The sequence below is a fragment of the Amblyomma mixtum genome, chromosome 4 (assembly GCF_055824585.1).
Source record: "Amblyomma mixtum isolate Tamu chromosome 4, ASM5582458v1, whole genome shotgun sequence".
Classification (NCBI taxonomy): Eukaryota; Metazoa; Arthropoda; class Arachnida; order Ixodida; family Ixodidae; genus Amblyomma; species Amblyomma mixtum.
The window spans coordinates 139705424-139727082 of record NC_143015.1 but is presented as its reverse complement, the minus strand read 5'-3'; positions in this window follow the sequence as shown (position 1 = coordinate 139727082).

The window sequence follows — 21659 nt, the reverse complement described above, 5'->3', positions numbered from 1 at the left end:
GAAAACAAATATGCGTTTCTTATGCAGACAAAAACGCCACCTGACGAATTCGCCGAAACGTTCAGAGATCTGCTAACAAAGTATTTTAGTTTGACGTAAAGCAACGTAAAGGTGACGTAAAGATATCTGAAACCGGACATTTAGAGTACTGCTACAGGCCTGCAATAAAAAGTTGAGGGGTTCAATTTCCTCATTATTGCGAAAATCCTTGTGGCGTGTTCGACTGTGGAGGTGCAAAGATGAACAAAACAGTATTATGAAAATTTTCAGCTTAGAGCCTGGTCACTTTTTCACTGTACAAGAGTAGCTCAGCGTGTCTGTAGAGAAGCGGGTCTTTCAAGGAAACACTTGTAGATAAGACTAGAAAACCGTGGTACTTGACCACTGAGAGGAAGAGATAAGAAACTTCCTCTTGAACGCAAGTCTGAGTCGCTTTCTAATCTTCCTCAGACGAAGGAAATGCGGTTTCGCCGCCGTCGACCGTTTGCATTGACTGCTGAGCGTCGGTATAGTTCTCGAATATGGCGACGTAAAAGCAAGCCCTCCGTATTACAAAGCATTTGCTCGTAACTCCACACATAACGGTGCGCATAGCATATATTCTTCAGCTAACAGCCCTTGTGCTGCGGACACAGCCTGTTTTTATTACATGCACTGCATCTTATTTCTTTAGCATGGTGCATGGTCAGGAGCATTAAAAAAATAACCTTCGTTTTGAACGATACGAGCCGCCGTCATGACGTTTCCTTTCCCTTTGTTGCAGTCCGCTTCTTGTGCTTTAAGCGGTACGGACCAGCCAATCTTTTTGTTTCTTTCTTGAAACGTTTGAACTAACGAATGTCGCTGTTCACACATTCCCGGTAGCGGAATCAGTGGCGTTTGACACAGGGACCAGGAGAGAAGGAAAATGAAACTGACAACAAATATTCCAAAATTCTGCCTCGGGGAAGAACAGAACAGTACGAGCGCTATGCTATTGCTTACGCCACGTGCTCTGTGTGAATACCGTTTAAAGATAAAAGAAAAGAAATGTCTCTTTCCATCAAAATCGTACCCAGCTGGCTACAAGTCGTACTGGAATAGACTGAAACACGCAGTCACCCTAGAGAGAAAGTAAAATCAGAACAGGAGATAACACAGAAAGAAAAAAAAGGAGAGGCGAACAAGGCATTTCAAAGGCTAGCGTCCTTTTTCCTATCTGTTTTGTTTTTCTGTCCCGAGAAAAAGCCCAAGTACATCACATGGCTGAAGGGAGCAGATCGGGGACGTCGCGCTTACTTGCGCAGCTACTGACGAACCACACAATGAAACTGAAACCCGAGAGGATAGGCGTTCTAGCTAGGAGCCAAAGGAATTTGATGTGCGTCACTGCAGCAGTTGCGAAAAAGGAGGAATATTCTCACCGTAAAACAGCGCGCTTACACGGGACGAAGGAAGACGACACGCACACACACAGCGCTGAACTTGCGTGTGCGCTATTCAGCGCACACACAGTTCAGCGCAGTTCAGCGCTGTTTGTGTGCGTGTCTTCTTTCTTCGTCCCGTGTAAGCGCGCTGTTTTAGGGTGAGATCATGTACCAACTGGCCCGGCAACTATCCTTAATGGAGGAATATTCTTCTTTCTTGTTAGTATACAGCACACATCTCTAGTGTAGGCGACACACGTAGTGCGGCCTGTAGCGTACAGTTTACACCACGGCTGCCCAGTAGTGTTTACTACACAACCCTAAGCGCTTTCATGCACGGTGAAGAAACGTAGAGTCTTTGTCAAAAGTAACCAGGCTGCATGGTTTGCTTCTAGCTCGTACAGTGGAACCCGTGCAGCTTCCCTGAAGCTGAAATAGTTGTTAAAAGTAAGGACTGGGGGTCTTCTTACCTTCCAAAAACTTTTGATGTTTAGGAAAGTCACAAGGAATCCACTATACATGCTAGAAGCAAACCATTCAGCCTGGTTACTTTTGACAAAGACTGTACGATGAAGTGTGAACACTCGCCGCTCTAACCAGCGGAAACGGCGAAAGCGAGCGACAAGAGAAACAGCGCGCGAAACAGAATGACGTCACGAAGCGGGAAGCGTGGGTAAGCTCGGATCGGCGATACGGGGCTGACGATATGGGAGTGCGCCAACAAGCCGGCCCCTTCTCCATTCTAATCTTAGGGCTGTTAAGGCCTCGCATAGTACACGGGGCGCTTCGCGCCCAATTGCCTCGTCGTCCTTGGAAGGCGTTATTGTAGCAGACTTTTGTCACTCGCTGCCGGCCACATGTCGTCACTCTAAAGTGACGTGGAAATGCGACCCATGTGACGTGTCCTCTTCGTCGCAGTAATAAGAGGAAAGCACACCGTTAGCCATTTTCATTCGCAACCACATACGGAAAGTTGTATTGTGGGAAAGCCGCATTTTCTGCACGATGAGCACGACTTTTCTAACAATGCACCCCCCCCCCCCCCCTGCCCCCATGCGGAAGAAATATTGCCGACCTGTTCTACGTGTTCGTTTTGGTGGAAGGTTCAAGAAGTGAAAACACTGATGAATTGCGTGTCTTTTTTCCTCTCTCTGTTTATTCCTCGGGGCCTTGTGTGAAAAGGGTGTCCAACAGCGCGACAAGGCTTTGATTGTCGGCAGCATGCACTGTGATCTGCACAACTAAAACCTTTTTTAGCATTCTCACAATGATTAAATTTAATGAAAGAGTTTGCAATTAGTGAAAATAAGCGAAACCTTTGTTGTTTTTTTATTTCTACTCAGCCAAGACTAGCCTTAGCAAGATGTCAATCAATTTTGTCAGTTCTGCTCGTATTGCATTGCATTTGAAGCTCACTACTGCCTTGCGCTGTCGTTTTAGTAATTTTTCTTTTCCTGCAAGAATCGGTCAACGTATTCTCGCTGCCTTGCGCTTGCAAACGAGGACACGGAGGACACACACAAAACAGCGCCAACTACTGATGTTTCTCGGAACTGAGCGGGAGAATTTCTGGCGCTTCTTCCAATTCCCTTGGAGCGTTACGGGTTAGCTCTTCGGTCTCCACAGAACTCCACATATACGGTCGCGTCGCAAGAAATATGACGTTAGATTTTCGCATTTGTCGTTGGGCCTCAAAATAACTCCGTCGCTCCACTGCTTCTACACCAGGGGTCCTCTTTCCGCAAAGTCAAGCAGCTTTTGCTTGCGTTCACAGAATTCATACTCTTCACTTGCGTTAAGCTTCAGCACTTCATCACTGCTTTGGCGTAAGCCAACGGGCCCCGAACAAAGCATAGTTCCGACGCACCTGCTGTTTTTGTTCGTTGCCGTGTGCTGTTTTTAGAATGGCTATGCTAAGCGCCAGCTACTGTGCCCTTTTATTTTTGATCGGCTTCGTTCCTTATTTGTAACACGACAGCGCGCCTAAAGCTCGAATTGCCGAGCTATTCGGAGGCGCCTCGCTGGCGGCAGTTCAGACTCGAGGAAAAGAAGTTTGCTGGCAGTGAAAAATCGTGCGAGATGCAAGACAGGTGCGTGCCTGGCGCTGGCATGGCGGGCTCGTCCTCGTGCGCAGAAATACCACTAATAATTATAATACGGTGGGTCTAAGCACTGAAATATCACTAATAATATTACCACGGTGGGACTAAGCGCAGAGATATCACTAATAATATTACCACGGTGGGACTAAGCGCAGGGATACCACTTATACTATTACTATAGTGGAGCTAAGAATAACGTTTATGAGGGTTCAACGTCCCAAAGCGACTCAGGCTATGAGGGACGCCGTAGTGAAGGACTTCGGAAATTTCGACCATCTTGGATTATTTAACGTGCACTGACATCGCACAGTACACGGGTCTCTAGTATTTCGCCTCCATCGAAATTTGTCTGCCGTGGCCGGGAGGTTTGCGATACATTTACATTCATCTTTTTACCTGCATTTCCTTACCACCTAACACCTTTCTTTTTTTTTCCTACTTGTACAGCAGAGTGGGCCTTACATGTTTCAGAGCTTAACGACTGGCTTTCTTTCCTCTCCGCCGGATTTGGAGGAAGCACGTCTGCGGAATTTCCCTGGCGGAAATGGCTTGCGACAAGGCTTCCCGGTAGTTGCAGAAGGACCTTGAACGCATGGTTTCACCGGAAACCGCATAGTTTCACCGGAATAGCTCGAACGTTCAGCGAAGGTGGTAGAAACACTGGCCGAAGCGACTGAGAGGTCGGGTGTGAATGAACCCGTAACGTGACACCGCGGGAAAAGCGTCATCTTTGTGACAAAACTGACAACCTATCGAATTCGCTGCATTTAGGCTGTTAAAGCCATTGGCCCGTGCTCAAATTGTACACTGAGACACGCGTCGTCGAGTACGTCGTTATCACCGTTTTTCTTTGTTTCCCCGCTCGACGCATGAGCACGGTGGCCACAGCACTTCAGTGCAAAGCAGTGTCTTGTGCAGGGTGCCTTATTGTTGTGTTGGGTGGGTTTAATGGTGCATAGGCATCTAAGGCTATGGTGTGCAGAGTTCAAGGTGTAATAAAATTGTTTTCTGCTGAATTTTACAAGCACGTGCAAAACCAAAGGAGCTGCAAAATTGGCTATTAGGAAAGCTTTAAAGACGGTCAGGTAACCTTACCGACCATACTTGTCTGGGCAAGGAAGCTTCCAACTCATCAAATAAAAAACCTTAGCCTTCTTCTCAGGAACAACGATGTGGCTGAGGTGTATCACCATATATAGCAAGGCGCAGGGTCGGAATTTCCGGACGCTGCGCATGCTACACTGAAGGCTGCCCTTCTTCACACCCGATGCAGCTGTTTTGATTGCGGCCGTCTACTGGTGAAATGACATGTTCTGCTATCTGGTTTTTCCCTGGTTAGTTTTGTCAGACCAGCTGGACATGGACAGCATCAAGCAGGCCAATGCCCTGCCAGCTATATTTAACCGCGAGACCGCACCATGCGAAAACCCTCGTACGCCTAGCAAACAAAGCGAAAATAAAAGTTATGTCGCACAAGGCACCTCAACAACAAAGCGCGCTATCACCGGCTGCTTGCAGCGAGAGTGGTTGGAGAAGGGGCATTTATTTATTTATTTCGTGTACCCTCAGGGCCAGAGGCATTATGCTACCCTCATTGTGGCAAATGTGTCAAGTCAAAGCAAAGCTCAACGAAGCTATAGAGCAGTGCACGAGCTCAGGCGGGCCCGAAAGTCAGGGGCGACAGATGCGTTGTTTCGCTAGACTGGGGTTGTACCAGGGCTGAGCTAGGGCCCATACATCGAGAGCCTGTGTCCGTCTTTTGATTTACTTATGCAGGGTGAAATGCACTTGGGGCGTTCTCGCATAGACACGGATGAAACAGGACCATGTTGTGGGCTGGAACAGGCTATAACATAACTCTCCTTTACTTAGTTTTCCCGTCTGCTATATTTGGGTTTTTCTCAGGCAAAGAAAAACCACAGACCATACATATTTTTTCCTTTGATACACTTTCAGGCAGCCATGTTCGCAAGACAATCCCGACGGCTAGCATTTGCCAGACAGATCTTCGCTGAAGTGGATTGAGGGCAGTTCAACTACGTCATTATGCAAACTGACTTTAATGAGATTCACTCACAATGCAATCTCCTGGCAACTTTGGACGCGCACACTTGGCCACATTGAACCATAGAGAATAAATAGTTAAATGCCATTTTGAGAGAGACAGGAGCAGCAGCGAACGACCGCTCTTGCAAGTTCTGAAGCGAAAAATCTATTCATTTATTTATTATTAGTACCTCAAATGCCCCTCGGTGTGGGGTATTACATGAGGGATGGGCATAATGTTCAAGTGAAGAGGGGTTCAATGGCACTTTTGAAGGAATGTGGGTCGGAGTGGTGCACAGCGTCGACAGGCAGTTTGTTCAAGTCCCGAGCGGTCTGAACAAAAAACGAACGAAGATGGGCTGTGGTCTGTGCTGGGGGCGGATAGACGGCTTTACGAGGGCTGGTGCAACTTGATTGTCGATGAACTGGTAAGATTGCTGAAACATTGAGTGGCGTATGGTAGAACTTGCGAAAAAGGCACAGCCTGAAGATGCAGCGTCGCTTTCCAAGATTAGTGAGATTAGCCCGTGATTTGAGTGCAGTGACACTGGAATGATAGGAGTAGTCTGAGAAAATAAACCTGGCAGCGCGATTCTGTAGAGCTTCGAGGGTGTTAGAAAGATTAGCTTGATGGGGATCCAAGACTGAGCATGCGTATTCTATTTTAGGTGTGATAAATGTAAGATAAGTAAGTGTTTTCACGGATGCAGAGGCTAGGCGCAAGTTTCGACGGAGGCAACCAAGAGTGCGATTGGCTTCGTTAGTAATGTTCATTATATGCTCTGACCAGGTTAGTGTATCTGTAAGGGTGACGCCAAGTTATTTGTAAGAGTGGACAGATGAGATTACCGAGCCACAAATGGTGTAACTTGATGCCTGATAGTTTTTCCGACGCTGAAAGGAAAGCAAAGACGTTTTCTTAGTGTTTAGGCACATTAACCATTTGTCGCACCAAGTTTCAATTCGTTTAAGGTCATCCTGTAACATTCTAGAGTCAGAGGAGGTGTGTATGGGGCGATAAAGTACGCCCTATGTTTAAAACATAGTGGCTAATGGTGTGCCACCAGCGCCACCTTCGAAGTGAGTGGATAGTTATAAGGTAGCATTGTAAAAATAAGACCGTGATGCAATAGATTACGTGAGGAATGTCGGGAAAAAAGAAACAAGACCTCGAACGTCTCCACGTCCAGCGCGAAACGCAACTGAAAGACGAGCAAGAAGACACGACGAGTGTTGACTACCAACTCTATTTTTAGATGGTCAGCTCTTGTGTATTTCTCTGCCCTCGTGTTGTCTTCGAGCTGAATTTCAAGGTGCTAATGAATCAAGGGACCCAATCATTTTTCCTAATATGTGAGGTACCGTTTTATGCGAAGCGTATTGCTAGAGCTACCACTCACGCCGTCGCCGTGGGACCCCTAGCCGTGAAACCACGTGACACCGTGACGTCAAACCACGTGACATCGGATGAGAGAGCCGGCCTCCACCTCGCGCCGTCGCCGTGGGATGCTTCGCATTCCCAAGGCTTAGCCAAGCTGAGCCTCAGCAATTTTTTGGAGACTGACTCTATTCAGGAGCTGTTTTCGAGCACTCGGGAGAAATGAGCCGTGAGAATTTTGCTGAGAGCGATTTTCTCGCAAAACTCGTGATTTATTATCTGGAAACCACAACACACATCTCAGACTCAGAATAGCGGCGAAAGAGGGGAATGCTGAACTATCCAATCAAACAAGTTCAAAACTCTGGATATTATTGTTATCACAAGTTGAATTCCTGCTGTGCACAAATGGCATGAGAGTCTTGTCAATAACATTGCATTTTCGCGGCGCAATTGAGCTTGTCTTTTATAAGGTATTGCGGAGAGACATTTTAGGTTTTACGGCTATACCTTATTGGGTTTAACGTCCCAAACCGACTTAGGCTGGGAAGAAAGCCGTAGAGGTCAGCTCTAGATAGTTTCGAGCTCCTGGGGTTCTTTAACGTGCACTGACATCGCACAGCACACCAGCCTCTAGGATTTCACCTCCATTGAAATTCAACCGCCGCTGTCGGGATCTAACCGCCGTCAGCCCGGTCAGCAGTCGAACTCAATAACCACTAGGCCACCACGGTGGCTAAATACATTTTCATTACGACGATGAGAATCTACAATGACCAAATGAAACACAAAATGAAGCGCTCACACAATGAGAAAAGTCAAGGTACTGAAGAATGAGCAAAACGAGCAGGAAAATTCTAGTCATAGGAAACGCTGAAGCAAATACTTGCTCCAAGCGATTACTCAGAAATATTTCAACAAAACAAGTGACCTCAGAGTAGACAGCCTTGTAACAAACAAACCCATAGCAATAGTATCCGAGCATAAAGACTCTCCAAAGAGAGCAGATCCCGCCACATCACACACAACGCACGCTTCTACAATAAGGCATCATATAAAGGCAGTATCAAAGCAGAATATTCAGAAACCTAACTGGAAACAAAAACCCTTTCAGGCGAAATTTTCGCCCCTCAGTAAACTATAGGTTTTTCCAAAGCTTTCCCCAATAGCTAGAGAGATAAAGAACATGTACACTTGAAATCACCGAAATGCCAGCACACGCTAGACTTTTTGTAAGAGGACGCTAGCAAAAAATGTTTAAAAAAACACAAGCGTTATTTTCTAAATGAATGTGTGAAGGTGACTAAAATATCTCGAACACAAGTAACTAGAGCAGTATTTCACAATATGATCATGGAAGGCAGTTCGGCTAGTTGGTGTGAATTCGTTAGTGACTGCGACATTGCAACTAGCGTGGAAAGCACAAGGACAGCGACAAAAGGAACCGACGGGACAGCACGCTGTCCCGTCGATTCCTTTTGCCGCTGTCCTTGTGCTTTCCACGCTAGTTGCAATGTCGCAGTCACTAACGAATTCATAACATGGACCCAGCTTCGTCTACGCGAACTGCGTTAATTGACGATAAAAATTCATAAAAAAAATTTTAAAAATTCATAGTGATTTGGCTGCCAGAGTTCCTTTCACAATAAAGCATGACAGCACGAGCATGTTTAAAAGACGTGTACCGTGATTAAAAGATTGCGCAGCCTTTATTACTCCCCTCTCGTGTTAGTGTAGTGTCCACTGTACATAAGCATAAAAATGTGAATCGCTAACACCACACACTGCTGATAATAAAACTTCTCACTGAAGCTGTTTCAAACTCGCGGTAAGCGCCAGATTTCTCGCCGCCACCGAAAAAGTCTCTCATAGGCAACAGCCTCAGCCATCAGTATTTTGTCTGCAATACTTTTTAGGAGCGCATTATAAACAACGCATCTCCGGCCACCCTGTTACCTGCGAGAGCATTACCTCTAGCTCGACGTCTGCAGGTGCTCGTCTGAGCAGAAGTATTCGTTACGTTGCCTCTAAAAACTATCGGAACTTACAAAACGCCCAGCGAGCCATTTATGTATCGATTTTGAACAGATTTATGTATGGATGTATGTGCTTATGTATGCTTTATGGATGGAGTGGTGAAGCAAGACTGCTCTTTGCCCCGTGCATCACAACGTGATTTTTCTTGCTACACTCGTGCAGACCTCGAAACCTACAGTGGGTCCGTGTGTCCATGTTCATTCCGATAGTCCTCTTATGGAGAAGCAGGGCCAGCATAGGGGAAAGACAGCATGTCATGTATCTGGCCTCTAATTCGTGCCTTCGTCTTGCGTCAGCTGAACGACGGAGTCCTACTTGGTGAAACTGCCGCCTCCTTTGTCAATTTCATGGTGGAAAATAAAAGCTGAAAAATAAACATAAGAAGAAACAGAACATGTGATAACAGTCCGAGTTGAAGGCGAGAAGTATGCATTAAGGTGCCAACAATATGAATGGTGGACGGTTTGATTTCTACAGAAACAGGTTGAAGACAACTTCGCGGCATAGTGTAGATAAAGGCAGATGTAACTTCATCCGAAAAGGATAACAACATTTTCCGTAAGTGGCATAATTTATTCCCTCTGGCACGTTTCGCCATCGCTAGATAGCAATTTTCATATTGAGTCCTGAAATGTCTTAGTTCCAAAAAAGCACTACATTGACGAAAAGGTTGTTTTTTTTTCAGCGCTTCCGAAAAACTTTCTCTGAGACGCGCCCACGAGCAGCTGAATGATTCGGCGGCGGCGAAAGCAACAACCACGCTCGGCGGTCGTCGAAAATATTCCCCGTCGCCCTCGGCTGCGATAAATGTAAAGCCCACAACGCACCTCCGAATACGAAGCGCAGTAAAACCACGACAGCCTGAAAAAACGTCGAATCGACTCTGCCTTAGTTTAACCTTAAAGACCCGTCTGGGCGGTTGTTGAGATGGAGCCTCCGTTTACAGGAGTGCTACTTAACGGTCGTGTAAAAGTCGGGGCGGAAGCACCAAGACGCGGATTGCTTAACACATGCGCCCGTGAGCCTGGCTTTCCTGGAAATCGTCGAAGACTTCCCTTTCATCGGTTCTGTTAGCGTAGCCGGTATGGCGCAGCTTCAAAGAGCAGACCCGGAATCAGCGCCACTCATTGCGTACCTCGAAGGCTCCGATGGATGCGCTTCCGGCTACGACGACCCTCGATGAACTAGTTCGCGGCTCTAGCACCGTGTGGTGTCAATCTCGCGAAAAAAGTCAGTAAGGCTCACCTTCTACGGGCTCTGGGCATCGGGCTGCCGCCTCCATAGTTCTGTAGGATGCGCTACACGCCAGTGCTGATGCAGGTTCTCTTGCGAGGAGCAGTCCATGCCGCACAGGATACAGCAGAGGTCTGCAAGATGTGTGACAAGCCAGTGTTGACGTAGGTCTTCTTTAGACAAGAAGTTTCTCCAGCAATGGACGCAGCAGAGCTCTCCAAAATGTGCGATACGCCAATGCTGATGTAGGTTCTCTTGCGACGAGAAGACCGTGCCGCAGTGGATACAGAAGAGGTCTCCATGATGCCAGGTACCCCAGTGCTGTCGTAGGGTCTCATACGACAAGTAGTACGTGCCGCAGTGGATACAGTAGAGGTGTTCAGGATGCGCTTCTTGCCAGTGCTGGCGCACTTCCTCTTCCGACCAGAAGTTCGCGGAGCAATGGGCACAGTGGTGTCCACGCTGACCGGAAGCATTCGGTTGGGCCTCGGCTGCGGAAAGGCGGAAAAAACTCGAAATTATTCCGGAGGCACCCACTACGGCACCTCTTCCTTCTTTCACTCCCTCCTTCCTCCCTTCCCTTACATCGCGGTTCGGGTGTCCACCGAGATTTGTGAGGCAGTTACTGCGCCATTTCCTTTGCTAAAAAACAATTTTTCAATTTTTGCCATCTACCTACGTCCTCTGCAGGACTATTCCGTCGATTAATAATGCCCTATGCCAGCCACACCCCCCTTATCACCGCAATTTATCTCATCAGCCCCCATGATCTTCTGCCACCCCCTGCTATGCTTCCCTTCCCTTGGAATTCCTTTTGTTAAGCTAAGAGCCAATCGGTTACCTCGCGTTCGCATTGCAAGCACTGCCCAAGCCCATTTCTTCTAGACTTCAACCATGATAATATTAACACCCATTTGTTCCCTTATCCACTCTGTACTGCTCCTATCTTTTAATCCCAAACCTTAGCGACCTCGCAATGAGATACGTTGCGACACAGTAGAACTATCAACGGCAAATTTCCTGTTTATAATCAAGGGGTTTGTGGCGAGCTCAGAAAAAACCTGCGCAGTGCCGACCGCAGAACACAGGATGAAAGTTGTCTCAGACTACCGAGCTGCCTTCTCCGGGTTGCAAAAGCGCCTATCAACCACTTTCTAAACGTACGTACTGTACTACATTCGTTGAATGGAAAGAAAAATCGGTTGCAAAACACTCAGAGACCGGCAAGACAAGAAACGATGGTGCTATCTCATGAACGCTGCAGCAGCTCCCAGCTATCACAAAAACGTTAAGGCGATGTTCCGTTTAATAAATTTCATATGGCCATGTTGTCCCTTCGTGTCTTACTTTTAGCGTATTTGAAACACCATACTAGGACGTCGCAAAAATTAAGCATTCGAGCAACATGCTTGGTGATCCATACGCCTGTGACACCCTGTTTTCATTCAACGTTTCCACGAGCGATAGGGCAAAGATGCAGTTTACATGCAGTTAAAAGTGACTTCCGAACCTAACTCCTTGGCTTGGAACCTAACTCCACGACCCTAAGGGCTCTCACAAGAGATAGTAGCAACTGATCAAAGGTTGCGACTATCATCTTGGCGTTCTGGCTGAAAGCTATGTAAATCTCATGAAACTGACTTAATTGCAAACCTCTGCTAGTTGAAAATTATTACCGACAGAGCAGTGGAAAAGCGGTCTGGTACAGCGCGTGAAGTACTATTTATAAGTTATCCGACAGTTATTGTTTCAACGTTACAATAGAATAACCTTCAAACAGCATAAACCTAGCTTATTTGAACGTTCAACTTACCTTTCAAAGACAAAATATTCTGAGACACCAGCTGATTAAAGCAAGAGAACAAGGGAATACCTCCTTCCGGCGCCACGTTCACGTTTCTGCGCGCCATTTTTGAAAAATGTTTGGGCACACAATGTTCTTTTTTTATTGGGGCTACTATTTCGTGAGTGGGGAAGTACGCGCTTTGCGTGACACGAGCGTGCTGAGCAGGAGCAGTGACCAAATTACGCGAGAAATAATTGAAGGCACAAAAATCGCAAGCCTAAAGGACCGCTGTGTCAGTACCCCATCCATAGCCCTTATGGATAAGGAATTTCGTTTCCTTGCGTCAGCTCGGCATTCATGATTCGCTGCTCGTTTCCTGATGCGATTGTCTGTTTCATGTCTTATCCTTCTTGTTTTTGATACCTTGTGTATATTAACCGATGTGTCAGAGCAATAAAATTTCAGTTGTTAGTCAGCGCCTGTGTCTCGTCTCCCCTTTCTGCGTCTTTTGTGTTCTTTGCGCTGTTTTCGTGTCGTGAAATGCGAAGCCATTCATGTTATTTTAATGCGAACGCATTACTAGGCTATGTTGGAGGGTTTGCGTCTGCACAACATGTCTGCACCATTTGCTGGACACTATGAAGATATATCGTTTAAAGAGTGGTTGTAATCGAAGGGGGATCATGTGAGTATGCAGGGGAAAAAAAATGGTGCCGATCGGATTAGTTCATTAATTAGAGCCAAAAACCAACAAAAAGTGGACGTGGTCGGGCCGGAGTGGCACGGAATTTGAATCGCCGGAAGTGCTGTACCACATGACGCCCCCACGTGACCGCAAAGGTGGGCGGAGCCAACTCGCGGCGCGATATTTCAATGTCCGAAACCAATACCGAGGTGAAACGATGCAGGCTTTGGAGTCAATCGAAATCTAATCAATAGTAACAAATTCAGAAACGCCAGTTTGTAAATGGAGATGAATTAAGGTGCATTACAGTGAATCTAGGTAAATTAATTATAAATTAAGGTGCATTAATACGAGTACAATGTGACTTAAGGGGGGATGCGGGGCTAAAATACAGATCTTTGGAAAAAAAATGTGTTTTAAAGCTTGAGTTGTTTTGGATTGCTGGTTTAATGAAGAATATTCTCGCCAAGTTTGGTTGTTATCGGAGAAGTAGAAAAGAAGAAAATGAATTCTTTTCACGACGCGGTGGGGCGCATTTGCCGTCGAAGGCGTCTGTGAACGCTCTTTTCAAGACGCGGCCGCGGTGCGGGCAAAAAACCGAACGTGAAGTGAATGCCTGTGATAGAAAGTTTGTTTTTCGCGCTGTTTAGTGACGGAATACTTTCCATCGAGACTATGCAAGGCAACTATCGAAGAACTAAAAAACAAAGGCATATTACTGGCCGCAGAAACCGAAACAGGAGCTCGAACCGAAGCAGTGGGTGGCAAACCGAAACAGGAGCTCGGATTGGCGGAAATGTACCACGTGACCACCCAACGCTGTTTTCGCGCCATTTGGAGTCGTTCCTGCTTTGGTGCGCTCGACGCTTGCTATGTGTTGCTATATCTTTCTTCTGTGAGCTTATTGCGATCATCGGGTGGCCGGTGTTGTGACCCGAAGATGCCCGCAACGAAGGCTTCGACACGGACCAGCTTCGGGAAGCGAAAACGCACGACGAAAGCGAGAGGCCTAAACAGCACTGGGCGACCGCCAGCAAGTGAGCGTCTGCCTGTGCGTTCGCCAAGCCCAAGCCTGCTGCCGGCGGCCGATGCGAACCCCTCAAGCTCCGATGGTGGTTCGTCACCTATGGAAATTTCTACTGGTTCTGCTGATGGTGGTGAGTGCCAATTGACGACATTCGAAAGGAAGGTCGCGCTACTTTGCCAGGGTCCTGCCGACGAAAGCCAGGAAACGCCGGAGCCCAGCGGCTACCGTTTTGTAAAAGTTACAGCCATCAAGGCGGTGGTAACATCGCTTCTGTGCCCGCATTGTCACGGACAGTCGTTGGACTTGGAAGAAATCGGTGCGGGTGTGAATCTGGAGTTTGTCGTGATGTGTAGATGGTGTGGTGAAGTCAGGAAGGCCGCGCATGCTCCACCTGTGAAGTCCAGTCGGCAGCCTGAGCTTTCATTGCGCCTCGTGGTTGCAAGCCGTAACTGCGGCATGAACTACAAAACCATGGCAAAATTTTTTGCGGGTATGGACGCGCCAATGCCCATGCACCACAAAACATACCAGACAGTAGCGGAGAAGGTGCACAGAGCCGCTATGGAAGCTGCGTCTGATGTCATGCGCGAGGCCGGAGCCGCTGTGAGGGCAATCAACTCCGTTGCTGGCTCCACTCAACTTTTGGACGTGTGTGTAAGTTATGACGGAACTTGGCATAAACGTGGCCACACCTCACACTTTGGGCTCGGCATTGCTATCGAGCTGGAAACTGGGTTGGTGCTGGATTTTGCTGTGCAATGCAACTATTGCCATGGCTGCAACTATGGTCCCAAAGAAGGTGAGGATGGACATCAAGATTGGAAAAAAGCACTCAGTGAGGTCTGCCAGAAGAACTTCAGTGGATCGTCGAATGCCATGGAAGTTGAAGCTGCAGGCATAATATTCAGTCGCTCTAAGGAGCTTCACAACATGCAATACACCACAGTGCTCTGTGATGGCGACAGCAAATCATTCCTGCATGTCTCTAGCCTGTAGCTGTATGATAAAGAGATTGTGAAGGAAGACTGCATAAGCCATGTCGCAAAACGTGTTTATGCTGGAATTGAAAAACTAAAGAAAACGACGAAAGGTCTAGGAGGCAAGGGGAAGCTGACGCAAAGCGCGGTAAAAAAACTCACTGCTTACTATGCATCTGCTCTGAAAGAAAATGCTCCAGATGTGACAAAAATGCAACGAGGAGTATTTGCGACACTTTTTCATTCCTACTCGACGGACGAAGTCCCACGACATGACGCTTGTCCACATGGTGAGGACTCATGGTGCCACTACAATCGGCACAAAGCCCTAGTTGAAGCTGGTAAGCCATCAGTGCCAAGACCCCATCGTCCAGCTTCCAGCAAAGACGTTGCTAAAGAACTTTTGCCTCTCTACAACCGGCTTAGTAAGCCAGAGCTCCTTGCACGATGCTCAAGAATGCAGACACAGAATGCAAACGAGTCTTTCAATGCGCTAGTGTGGAAGAAGTGCCCGAAGACCCAATTTGCATCCTTGAAAACTGTGGAGACTGCAGCAGCCTTGGCTGTACTAGAATTTAATAAGGGTGCACGTGGCATCAAGAGAGTATTTGACAAGCTGGAACTAGAACATGGAGTCCAGACGATGAAGCACGTCCAACAAGCAACCCTTCAAAGCATTGCCCGAGCGAAGGCAAGGGCGATGGACAGCTCTAAAGTTGAGAAAAGGAAAAGAAGGCTTGAAGCAAATGCAGCAAATGCCACAGAACAGCGTCGCGTTGAAGAGGAGGGCCCGACCTATGGAGCAGGGCACTTTGATTAATTTTTTTTACCACAAAATAAAATAGCATGTTCTCAAATCTTTGAACTCATTTTTCTGAGTTTGCACTTTTTGGGGAAACAAAACCGTTAGGAAAACTATCATTTCTAAACTACATTGCCGAAAGATGCTTTCAAGGTGGTTTCTAGACTGACATTTTCTCAGGAACAAGATAAGATACTTTTTAGGGTGCTAAATAGTTTCTAACAGAAATTAATTTGAGATGTCTGACATGTAATAACAACAAAAAAATTGAACTTTGTTTTTAGATTGATGACATTTTTACAGAAATTGCATAAAAAGCATGCGAGTGGTCTTATCTTCCACTATGAACCATCTAGAAGACATCTAATTACAAACAGTTGATACATCTCCATTATTTTTTAAATTATAGTTTTCCTAAGCTAAGACACATGACTGCTGAATATGAGAGCTATAATTTTTTGTCTGTTTGAGCTAGCGCAGTCAAACTTTGAATATAGTCTAATGAGAAGATGATCAACAGTCGCTGAAAATTTGATAAAAATTGATGCAGTAGTGTAAAAGTTCACTCTTGAGCCTAGCATTGGAATGAATTAAAGGTGAAATAGAGTAAATTAATATCGAATTACATCTGAATTAAATCCGAATAAAAGAATTAAGGGAATTAGGTTTGTGTGAAATCAATTAGTTGTGAAATGAATGCGAATTAATTATAGAGCAAAGTGCATTAACTGTGGTTTAAGGTTAATTATGTGATTCCTTTGTCAGACGCGACGTCACGACTGACAGAGGAAAAGAGGAGCAACTAGAGGCAAAAAAGACCAATTATAGGCGGCGAGGAGGCTTCAATGCTTTCGCATTACTCCAGTGCTGCTTCCGCAGTGCCCTCTAACGACTTTTGTAAAATCGCGGTTCTAAATATGCCAAACTTTTCAACTTCTTTCTGGATGGTGCGAGATAATCTTTATCTCAAAGGGATACAGACGCACGTGCAAAGCTTCCGAAAGCAGAGCAAATTCGAATGCCGTCAGTCGGACACTTGGGTCACAATTTGTGGCCCCACAATATTTTAAAGACACACACGCATGCGTTGGTTTGCGGTTCGACTCCCAGTTGATGGCTGGAGCAGTTTTAAACAAGCAGTCCTGTCCTAGATCTCACAAAAATTCCAACACAATCAGCCCCCATTGCATGGTGCGAAAATTTCGGGACCCACAGCCTTTGCCTCATGCACAACCGCGTCACCGAATATGACAGCGGCACAACGCCTGAAAAACAACTCGACGGCATAAAAAAAAAATTGCTGAGGCTCAGCTTGGCTAAGCCTGGGGAATGCGAAGCATATTAGTGGTTAGGCTTGGTAATACATGGCTTTCCTTGGTTGAATACTTGGTCATTTTAATACAACCACTAGAAGCCTTCGTCGTGGGGAAAGACAACGGCATGGCTACAGCGGAACGCCGACTAACCCCGAGACGCGCGTTGGGTGAGCGCCTGGATTGCCACGGAAGCCGCGTCTGCCTGCCCGGTGGAGCGAGCGTTTCACCTACACCGAGTGTGAACGCGCGTTCGAAATGCGCGGGAATGCGCGGGTGTGACGGCTAGGGGTCCCACGGCGACGGCGCGAGATGGAGGCCGGCTCTCTCATCCGATGTCACGTGGTGTGACGTCACGGTGTCACGTGGGGGTCCCACCGCGACGGCGTGAGTGGTAGCTCTAGCAATATGCTTCGCATAAAAATCGCTTATTGCTTTAAAAATGCAAGGCCTAATCTAGAACAGGCATGTGTGAAGTGAAAGTGGTACGCGAATCATGGAAGAGCATCAAGCCAGCGCTATCTGAAAGCGCACACATGCTGAGTCACGAGCAGTTGAGCTTGTCTAATTTGCTGACCTGCTCAGTCGCGGATTTTTGCCCGCTACGGCTCTTTCCACAGAAAAATTCGAAGCGCAGTCAGCGGGCGCCAAGGTACACGGCCCAGATGAGCAAGCTAACTTGAGTGAGGTATTTAGCCCTTCAGACTCTTTGTCAATGCCCAACTTAGGCGCAACTTTGCACGTTGTAAACATTTGCTTCCACGCTTTTTTGCGCAGGCTTACGCAAAGATTCGGCATGCTGTTTAAAGCAGCGCGAGAGGTCCGGTTAATGGGGATCCCTTCTGAGCGATTAGGATATGATGCAATACCGCAGTGGTGGTCTAGTGCTTTGAGCATTCTCGACGCACGCTGCAGGTGCGGGGTTCAATCCCCGGTGTCTCGGGGTGCTCACAGGGGATTTCCCCGGCCTGGTTCACGGCTCCTTCCGAGTGAAATCCTTGCTATATGAGTCTTTGGCACCATCTTTGTAGAAGAAAAATACCTTGCACCATTGCGCTCTTCGGCCAAACCTCCCCTTTCACCAATAAAATCCATCATCAACAGGATGGGATGCAGTACACCGCGACGGAAAGCGCAACGCTCCTTGTTTTGCACCTTGCAGCACGAAACTAATTCACAAGATACAGGTAAATAAGAGGCTGTTTATTAGTGTTAAAAATGAACTGTTCTGTTATTCTGCGCCTATGAAAAGAGTTGTGTATGAGCAACTGCTTATTACAGCTTTCGCTACGAAAGATAATGAAGTATGAATGATCACGGTTAAGGGAAGTTCCGGGTTGCTTCGTGCAGCATAACAAACCATGTTCACAGTTGCTTTAGCGATATGCGCCAATCAATGTTTTATAAGGCCTATAGGTTCTATACAGCGGCGTCGTACTAAGCTCACACCACAACTCATACAAAAGTAAAAAGAGTAATGCAACATACAAGAAAAATTTTCATTCATCAGACTTCTAATGCAGGCCTACTCGCTCGGCCATACGGTTTGCAACCGCTGCAGCTAAGAGTGCATCCCCTGCAGCTAAGAGTGCATCCCCTGCTGTTTTTGTAGCGAAAGCTACATTGGCCACGAAGAAGCGATTTCGCTGTGGGTGTGCTCCGGGGAGGCACAGAGACCGACCTTGAGCCGTTGCCTAGCAACCGCCGCAGCTGGCGGACGCCGCGCGCTCGCCGCGCCATCTGGCATGACATCACACCAGGCGCCGTGGAGCCGCCGCCGCCGTTTGGTATGACGTCACACCGCTTGCCTCGTCGTCGCGCTCGCTATCGCTACGTATATCCTGGCATAGCCGAGCTGAGCCATGGCCAATTTTTTTATTTTCAACAAGCCACACTTGACGGAACTGCGAATGCCAGAAGGACCGCATATCATGGAGAGCGGCCACCCTATTTCTCGAAAACATGCTCGAGACGCCAGATGGCGCAAGTGTGCAGTTCTGCTACCGTTTGCGTGTCTTTTTTATTTTGCGCATGAAGGTTGCTACCGTTGCATACGGCGTCCGACGGTAACGCAGTCCGTGACTCAGGCGTCAATGATTTTCACCATGGATTATATCAAAGTACATGCCTGTCGTAATCGCGCATTTTCTATAACATTTTATCTTTATATTTCACCATTTTACATCCGAATACATGTCCTAAGGGATGGCTTGTTAGAGAGGCCCCGCAAGCAGCCCCTTATTGGCGTATTTTGTTAAGTTGCAATAGTGCCTTCTCATTGGCAGCTCCAGCTATGCAGTGTTGATCAAAGCATGTCCTGCTTACTGACAGGCGAGGAAAACGAGGTCATTAAAGGTATCACTCAATCTAAATTTTCCGCTCAAGTGGGGACTGGGCATGGTATAAAACAACCTCTCCTTAAAAGTCAACAATCTGAATTCGACACGTTTACTGCAAGATAACGTAGCGCCCAAATAGAAGCGAAAATTGATGATCGTTTAGGAGCCGATAATGAGAGTGCGTTGTTTGCATAACGGCTTCCAGGCGAAAGCACCCGATGCCGCACAATGCCTAAATAGCAATACTGAGTTTTCTTCAACAAGGCGGCTGATAAAACGCTGCTCATTAAAACGATTTAAGTGCGAGTAAATAGTATGATAGGAGTCGTTAATATTCAATCCGCAAATATTTTAATCATTTACTGGCTCACGTTAAGGCATTCGAAGTTAAAATAAGAAGTCTAGGTACTTCGCAAAACGCACAACCGGCAGTAAGATAAGCAGAGGCATGACAGGCGACAAAATACAGCAAAACTGCCTCTCCGCGCCATCTGACGTTGCACTTCTGGTTTCTAGATCGCGATGTGCACCTGTGCGTCGACTCATGCTCACAGCCGTGCCTTTTTTTTTTCATGCTTCCGGTGAAAAAACAAGCGACATGCGCGGGGCAGGTGGTGCTTAAGGTGTTCTATGCCCTTGACTAAATTTTCTTGATGTCGAGAATTCCCGACCTATAAAGATTGTTCTTGGCGGGAAGCGTGGGGTTCCTCTGGGTATGGTCTCAATTCATCTCCAGGCGACCGAGGACTTAAAACTCCGGTAAGATAAGTTTACAAAGGATGCTGTAAATCATAGCAAACTAACCGAGAAAGTGAAAAATACACGCTAAGTGGCCTTTCGTGCGCCGCCGGACTACGCGCGCGGCACTTAAAAAACGACGACCCCCTCGGGCATATCGCGAGCTTGTTTAACGTAAGCGAGGAAAAAAGGAGTAGGCAACGAGCACGAAAACACGCGCATGCACTTAACAAGGTCTCTACGCAACCAAGTGCATCATCATGAGGCCCCGCGATGCGATGTTGAAGAATATTTCAGCCTATCACATGCCCCGACCCATTCTGTCGCTGCTTATGGTACATGTTTTCGAGTGGCTTGGAAAAGCTTTGTGGTCGTTTAAAAAACGACACCTTCAAGTTAGAACGAATGAATGAATCCCGACGGGGCGCTTTCATTACGTCAATACCCAACGCTGATCATCCGCTTCAAAACAAAAATGTCGCACTATGTTCACAAAAAATATGTCCCAAAACATAAAATGCACGGCTGCAATTCTCGCGAGATGTATGAAGGTTTTGTTCGCAAACGCACTCACCTCCGTGTCGCAAAGGAGCAAGGTGTTCCACCTGGCCACCTGAAGCCCGGTGCCCGCAAGGCGCTTGAGCAAAAGGCAGACCCAGCTGATGGCCGCCAGAAACCTGGTTTCCGTGAACTGGTTGAGGAGAGGCAGGAACGTGCTGCTGGCCACCCGAAAACCGGCGTCCATGAACCGGTGGAGGAGAGGGCAGACCCTGCTGTTGGCGACAAGAAACCTGGTTTCCGCGAACCGGTAGAGGAGAGGTCAGACCCTGTTGTTGGCGACCCGAAACCTGGTGTCCGTGAACTGGTTGAGGAGAGGCAGGAACATGCTGGTGGCCACCCGAAAACCGGCGTCCATGAACCGGTGTAGGAGAGGTCACACCCCGCTGTTGGCGTCCCGAAACCTGGTTTCCGCGAACCGGTCGAGGAGAGGGCAGACCCTGCTGTTGGCGACCCGAAACCCGGTGTCCGTGAACCGGTTGAGGAGAGTGCAGACGCTGCTGTTGGCTACCCGAAACCTGGTGTCCTTGAACGGGTTGAGGAGAGGTTAGACCCTGCTGTTGGCGACCCGAAACCTGGTTTCCTTGAACCGGTTGAGGAGAGGCAAGAACCTGCTGGTGGCCACCCGAAAACTGGTGTCCATGAACCGGTGGAGGAGAGGACAGACCCTGCTGTTGGCTACCCGAAACCTGGTGTCCTTGAACTGGTTGAGGAGAGGTCGGACCCTGCTGGTGTTCCGACTGAAGATTCGAGGCGGTCAGAAAGACAATGGTGTTTTGCAAAGCCACATCGATGCTTCCGGGGGGAACGCCCCTTAGCCACACAATCTCACCGCGTTGTGAAGAGCGTAGAACAGCAGTCACTCGAGAGTGAACGTTTTGCCTGCGAGAATAGACAGCTGCGAGGGGATGTGTGGTCGTAAGAAACAGATAGACGACGTTCTGTTCCTCGTGATAGGTTTCGGGAGAGTCTGTCAGCAGGCAGGCATAAGCCGAGCTCCCCCTTATGATCCAAGAATTCACCTTGGCGTGCTCGTGCAGTCGCAGATCTTCCTCTATATGTGCGAGCAGCGTGCTGAGGTCATCATATTTCAACTTCCTTCTCAAGCGGTAGAACTCCCACTGTATGGTCAATCGCGGCATAAGCCAGCAGCGGACGAATGCTATGCGCTTGAGTCGCTCCTTCTGGGACCATTCGGCTGTAATAGCATTCAAAATGACAGCTGGGAAGCT